Source organism: Megalopta genalis, unplaced genomic scaffold (assembly GCF_051020955.1).
Source record: "Megalopta genalis isolate 19385.01 unplaced genomic scaffold, iyMegGena1_principal scaffold0483, whole genome shotgun sequence".
In the NCBI taxonomy this organism is placed as follows: domain Eukaryota; kingdom Metazoa; phylum Arthropoda; class Insecta; order Hymenoptera; family Halictidae; genus Megalopta; species Megalopta genalis.
Genome location: NW_027476552.1, coordinates 165,001 through 172,500, shown reverse-complemented (window position 1 = coordinate 172,500; position 7,500 = coordinate 165,001).

The following is a 7,500-nucleotide window of genomic DNA, read 5'->3' as shown; positions in this document are numbered from 1 at the left end:
GCACCCGAGCGTGTCGAGGACCCTACTGGTGACGGTTGGCAAACCGTCACCAAAAAGTCAAAGCGAGCCAAGCCGGGCGCACCCACCGGCAAGGCCGCAGTAAACCGGGCCAGGAGACCGAAGGGGACGTTCTCCGGGCAGAAGGTACGGCCTCTCGATCTCGTAAGAGACGAAGCCTTTAGGCGAGTGTCCGAAATACGGACCTTTTGCTTTCGACCTGAGTCGAAAGTCAATAAGGAGTCCGGGTCAAAGATACTCGCCGAGGTTGAGGCACTCAACGAGCTGGTCCAGGAGCTTATTCAACGGAATAGCTTCGTCGAAGGGCAGCTCGCCGCGGTCAGGGCGGACCTAAAAGCGCGTCCTGCCGTAATGAGTGCGATGCGACCTGGGCCGTCCAAGGGAACTCTCCCGAAGACGGCCTGCAACGCCGCGCAGTCGACTTACGCCCATGTGAACAAAGTTGACTGCAAAGGAGCTTCTCCGGAAGCGGGGAGACGGCCACAATCGCAGCATGTGGTAAAAATCTTCCCGCCGAAGGAAAAAGGACAGAGCAGCGAAGTTACGAAGGTTACTGTTCTGTCGCTCGTTAAACCAGCGAAGGAGGCGATCCGAATTAAGTCGGTCCGACGCATCCACTCCGGTGGCATCGTCGTCGAGACCGACCGAAAGGAGGACCTGCAAGCCTTCGTTGGCAATAAGAAGCTCCGGAGCGCGGGTCTGTCCGTCTCCTTACCTACCAAGCGGGACCCCGAGGTTTTAGTTTACGACGTCCCGCGTCGGATGGGTAAGGACGAAATTGCCTCCAGTATTTGGAGGCAAAATCTCTGCGATGCGAACCAGAAGGATGTGCCTTCGGGAATTCGGGTCAGCCGCATGGCTGGCAAGACCCCGGAGACAGCCAACTGGGTCGTTGCCGTCAGTCCGCAGAATCTTCAGCGGCTGAAGCAGAGGGGTAGCCGAGTTTACCTTGGATGGAACTCCTGTCGTGTACGGGATTTCGTCCAGGTGCTTCGGTGCTACCGTTGTCAACGCTTCGGGCATACCTCGAAGCGTTGTAAATTCAAGGAGGACGTGTGCGGTCACTGCTCCCAAAAGGGGCATACCTTCACGCTCTGTAGCAAGAAGAGTGAACCTCCGGTCTGCTCTAATTGCAAGGACAGAGGGTGGGCTAGTGCACACAAGTCGCGGGACCCAGCTTGCGCTTCCTATCAGGCGGCGCTAGCTTTGGAGTCGTCCCGTGTCCGACTTGAGTGACGGGCAGACGTGGACTTGTCCACTCCGCCATTCGAACGGCATGCTGGGCGGACCCCTCGGGGTTCGCCCCCTCGGGCCAGGCTGAAGCCCCTCTTGCGGAGATAAATTGACTTTAACACTACTCCGTCAAGAGTGCCTGGATTGGGTTGGACTCGAGGTGGCAGCGGGAGTAGCACGTTGTCTTCCCCTGTCACGATAACGAACGAGGGTAGAGCCAGACCATCGGCACGCGTCGAGAGAGCGGCTAGTATAGTCCACATAGGACCCAGGCATAGCCCATCTTTAGACTCACAACGACGACACTAACTGTCCCTATCTACTGGCGGTGGCGGTCTGTGGCCACCCAGGGTTGAGAGGCGACCCCCGAACTAGTCCTCGCGAAGGTTGTTGCTACTACCGAGTCGATGGATGCGTCGACGATGAAGGCATTTTAGACCGTCAGTGCGTCGTACATGTAGTACTTCGCATAATGGCGAGGCCCGAGATTAAGCATGCGGGCTGTGGCGTGTTCATGTACAGCATTGAATATGCTGTACTACTCCTTAGCGGGGGACTGTTGTCACTTGTGGCTGCAGTCCCCCGCGTCACGTTATGCGGTTTTTCTGGTCTAACTGGAATGCCGCATTTTCGTTGTCTGAACACGCCACGAAGCAACACGCCGTCGGATTGAATGTTGCTGCTGAGTCGATAGGTGCATCGGCGATGAAGGCACTCGAGAGACCGTCAGTGCGTTGTACATGTAGTGCTTCGCATAATGACGAGGCCCGTGATTAAGCAAGCGGGCTGTGGCGTGTTCTTGTGCAGTATTGAACATGCTGCACTACTCCCATCCGGGGGACTGTTGTCACTTGTGGCTTCAGTCCCCCGCGTTACGTTATGCGGTTTTTCTGGTCTGACTGGAATGCCGCATTTTCGTTATTTGAACACGCCACAAAGCAACACGCCGACGGAGTGAATGCTGCCGAGTTGACGGATGCATCAGATGCATCGGCGATGAGGGTATTTTGAGACCGCCAGTGCGTTGTACATGTAGTACTTCGCATAATGGCGAGGCCCTTGAACTAAGCATACGGGCTGTGGCGTGTTCATGTACAGCATTGAATATGCTGTACTACTCCCTACCGGGGGACTGTTGTCACTTGTGGCTGCAGTCCCCCGCGTCACGTTGTGCGGTTTTTCTGGTCTGACCGGAATGCCGCATTTTCGTTGTCTGAGCGCGCCACGTAGCAACATGCCGCTGGATCTAGAAATCGGGATGCAACCAATCACCTGGGCAACCCAGGCCGCAAGGGGCAAACGTGCCCTAGCCACACTTGAGCCTCCACGAAAAAGGTACCGCTGGATAGCTCGTGTTCTCAAAACGCAGCGAACCGAACGAAGTGTGGTGGAGAGGAAGAGGCAGCCTCTCCGACTGCTGTCTCCCGCGTGTTTGCCGTGCGTGGCGACCCTTGTCGTCGGAAAAGAGGATCCTGGGATCTGAGGGGGCCCTCTCCTGCGGGTGAGACGTCCCCAACACGTACCTTTGGCCTCTGCTTCGGCTAGATGGGAGGCTGGACGAGAAAAGCAGCCCTGGTCCAGTCAATCGGCTTGGAACGACCATACGCTTCGGCGAGTGGGTTCTGACGGGCGAGGACGCGGGCTGGGTTGAGCAATCGGCCCAGTCAGCAGACTATGTCCGGTGCGTAGCCCTAACCCAGCCTGATGGCGGGTTCCAAAATGTGTGGGTCGGTGGTGGCCGGGGAGCGTACCGGATGAAGGCAAAGATCTAACTATGGGATCTAAATTGAAAGTACAAATTGAACGTTCGAAGTCGGCGGGTCCAGCTCCTACTCGGAGTGAAGCCGTCGCCACAGACGCGGAAGCTACAGCAGCAGCTGTTAGCCCTCCTGCGTCTGCGAAAAAGACAAGGTCCGGGAAGGTGCTGAACATCGCCAATCCTCGTGTGACCTTGGAGAGATGCGTGACACCCACGCGAGCGGTCTCGGTGAAAACTGAGGCCACGGTAGAAGGCGCGCCGGACACCGGTAACGTGGGGACAGCGCCCAAGTCGGGGGACTCCCCCAGCCGCAAGGCTGGGAAGGAGAAACCCAGAAAAATCGAATCAGTCAAAGACACGCTCGTGAAGGTGCAACCGGCACCCGTGCGTGTCGAAGACCCCGAAGGTGGCGGTTGGAAAACCGTCACCAAAAAGTCGAAGCGTGCCAAGCCAGTCGCACCTACTGGCAAGGCCGCAGCAAACCAGGCCAGGAAATCGAAGGGGACGGTTTCCGGGCACAAGGTACGGCCTCTCGATCTCGTGAGAGACGAAGCCTTCAGGCGAGTATCGGAGATACGGACCTTTTGCTTTCGACCCGAGTCGAAAGTCAACAAGGAGTCCGGGTCGAAGATACTAGCAGAAGTCGGAGCACTCAACGAGTTGGTCCAGGAGCTGATTCAACGAAACAGCTTCGTCGAAGGGCAACTCGCCGCGGTCAGGGCGGACCTAAAAGCGCGTCCTGCCGTAATGAGTGCGGCGCGACCTGGGCCGTCCAAGGGAACCCTCCCGAAGACGGTCTCCAATGCCGCGCAGTTGACCTACGCCCAAGTGGCAAAGGTCAACCAGTCAGCGACTCCGGAGGCGAGAAGACCACCGACACAATACGTGGTGCGTATCTTCCCGCCAAAGGATAAAGGACAGAACAGCGATGCTACTAAGAGAGCTGTTCTGTCGATCGTAAAACCTGCGAAGGAGGCGATCCGTGTCAGATCGGTTCGACGCATCCACTCCGGTGGCATCGTCGTCGAAACCGATCGCAAGGAGGACCTAAAAGCCTTCGTAGGCAATAAGAAGCTGGCGAGTGCGGGACTGTCCGTCTCCTTGCCCAGCAAACGGGACCCCGAGGTCCTGATTTATGACATTCCGAAAGGGATGGGCAAGGAGGAAATTGCCTCCAGTCTTTGGAGGCAAAACCTCTCTGAGGCGTCCCAGAAGGATGTGCCTTCGGGTGTTCGGGTCAGTCGCATGGCTGGCAAGACCCCGGAGACAGCCAACTGGGTAGTGGCCGTCAGTCCGCAGATTCGTCGGCGGCTGGCGCAGAGAGGGGACCGGGTGTACCTCGGGTGGAGTTCCTGTCGTGTGCGGGACTTCATACAGGTCACCCGATGCTATAAGTGCCAGCGCTTCGGGCACACGGCGAAGCGCTGCAAATTCAAAGAGGATGTCTGCGGACATTGTGCCGAAAAAGGGCACGGGTATGCGCTCTGTAACAGGAAGAGCAAGCCTCCGGTTTGCTCCAACTGTAAAGACAGAGGGCGACCATCTGAGCATAAGTCGCGAGACCCGGCCTGCGCCTCCTATCAGGAAGCGCTGGTTTTGGAGATGTCTCGTATAAGACGCGAATAATAATTTGAATCTCGAATGGATAGTACAAACGACCGGCGACGCTCGAGAGTCATACGGGTCATGCAGCATAACATGCAGCGGGCCCGAAATGTGACCGACGAAGTCCGGACTGAGATGCATAGGCGAGGGGTAGATGTGTTGCTTGCACAAGAGCCATATAGCTGGCGGGGTACTGTGCCCGGGCTAGGCTTGAGAACGAGGCTGATCACGGCAGGCGAACCGGTGATGGCTGCAATAGCGGTCAGAAACCCGGATCTAACCGTGGTCAAAGTCTCTAACTTGTGCGACACGCATTTGTCCTGTGTCAGCATCTCGGGTTCGTTTGGGAGCTTCTTCCTGATCAGCCAGTACTTTCAATGCTCCGATGACGTTGAATCAGGTCTGGCGCGATTGGAGAGAGCTCTTTCCGCACTTAAGCATAACCGAGTCATTATCTCTGCCGACGTTAACGCAAAATCAGCCCAGTGGGGCAGCGCGGAGACGGACGTGAGAGGCCGTAAACTCGAAGAGTTTATCGTGAGCCATGGCTTGGTTGTCTTGAACGAGGCTGGAAACGCTCCGACGTTTTCCAGCCCTAGTGGACAGTCATACATCGACGTCACACTATCGACACCTGATATTTGCGACAAGGTGCGAGGTTGGAAGGTCCGCGAGGACCTGACGACCAGCGACCACCGAGTCATAGAGTTTTCTTTGAGTTTTTGCGCCGAGGACGGTGCTGCCGAAATTAGTAGCAACAGCAGCACCAACCGGAACGGATTATTACCAAGGTTCCGACTCCGAAGCGCAAAATGGCCCGAGTTCGACAAGGCGCTGCAGGAAAGTAAGAGGAGTATATCCCCCGATCCATTGAACAATAAGGGGGATGTCGAACATCTAGCACAGGAGATCGAAAGAATGATCGTCCAAGCGTGCGACTCCTCGATGCCAACCAAGCAGTGGCATTCAAAATCCGTCCCATGGTGGACGGCCGACCTGACGAGGCAAAAGAGGCGAGTCTACAAACTTAGACGAGCCTCGCAGAACGCAGCATGTTCAGAGGAGCAGAGGGCGGCCAAGAGGACCGAGTATCTTAAACAGAGAAAGGCCTACAAAGCCGCCATCAAAGCTGCTCGGTCGCACAGCTGGCGTGCATTCGTGACCGAGCAGGGAAACAAGGAACCCTGGGGCCTCATTTATAAGATCACGAGGCAGAAGATGACAGCCAGCACGGTCATCTCGAATATAAATCGTAACACTGCCCAGGGTTACACCACAGACTGGGACTCCACCGCTTCCGCGCTGCTGGAGGGGTTAATTCCGGACGATAGCCCCGCGAATGACTCCCCGGATCATGCGCGAGTCAGGAGGGAAGCTGCCATCGAGCCGGAGAGTGAGGACGCCAGTCCCTTCACCCTCTCGGAGCTCAGATCGGCGGTCAACCGACTGAAGAGCGGCAAGTGTCCAGGCCTAGATCGGATCGAGCCGGAGATTTTAAAACGTTCGTGTAATACAATCTCACGCGAGCTCCTCCGACTCTACAACGGATGCCTGGCACACGGAGTCTTTCCCGTGGAATGGAAAGTCGGGTCCATCATTACCATCCTTAAAGGACCCGAGAAACCTGAAACGGAGATAAAGTCCTACAGACCAATATGCTTGCTTTCGGTCGTAGGCAAAGTCTTGGAGAAGCTAATCGCTACGCGATTAGCTAGTTTGTTTTTGCACCCCGACTACGCCTCCGATCGGCAATACGGATTCAGGCCGCATCGATCCACGACTGATGCCGTGGTAAAGATGAGGGAGCTTGCGTCCGGTCGAGAGGAAAAGTACGTCGTGGGTCTGCTCTTCGACATTGCTGCGGCCTTTGATAATGTCTGGTGGCCAAGCATACTCAACGCGTTGAGGAAGCGAGGCTGCCCAAAAAACCTACTTAGATTGGTGGTCGACTACTTCGACGGCCGCGTGGTGACTATGGTGTCTGATCGCGGTGCAGTGCGGAAGAAAGTCACTAAGGGCTGCCCACAGGGATCGATTCTTGGTCCGAGCTGTTGGAACTTAGTCTTCGACGAGGTTCTACAGCTCTTATCGAACGCCGGGCTCGCTTGCGAGCCCATCGCCTATGCAGACGACCTTCTTGTCTTGATCTTCGCGAACAGCAGGAAGGGTCTAGAAAGCAATGGCCAATTGGTTGTGGACACCATTTCTCGCTGGTGCGACCAGCAGAAATTGTCGCTGTCTGCGACCAAGACCGAGATGTTATTCTTAAAAGGCTCTCTCGACAGAGAGAGGCCACCTGTGATAAAAGTAGGAGGTCGGAATATTGCCGCCAAGGACTCTGTGCGTTACCTTGGCGTGCATTTTGACTCTAGACTGGGTATCCATTCCCATGTCGAGTATTTGAATGCCAAGTCCTTGCGAACGTTTAATGCGCTAGCAAGGATTGCTAAGTCGAACTGGGGATTGGGATATCGGACGATGCGTACTTTGTACCGCGGCTTGTTTGTCCCAATCGTCACGTATGCTGCCGCGGGCTGGGCAGACCGCCTTACCTCTGGGACGAGTAAAGTGCTCACCAGGGCGCAGAGGCATGTTCTGCTTGGCTGCGTCAAAGCCTACAGGACAGTCTCCACTGATGCGATCCCCGTGATCGCCGGGGAGATACCTGTGGACTTGGCGATAGCGGAGTTCAGCTGCGTGTACAAAGCCAGGAAGAAACTCGGGTTCCAACATGGAACCTATCAAGTGAGTCAGGCCGAATTGGCTGACGAAGTCGTCACCGAAGCCCAAGTTCGCAGAAGGCTGAGGGAGGCGACTTTAGAGATGTGGCAGCAGAGATGGTCGTCCTCGACGAAGGGTAGGGAAACCTTCCAATACTTCGGCGA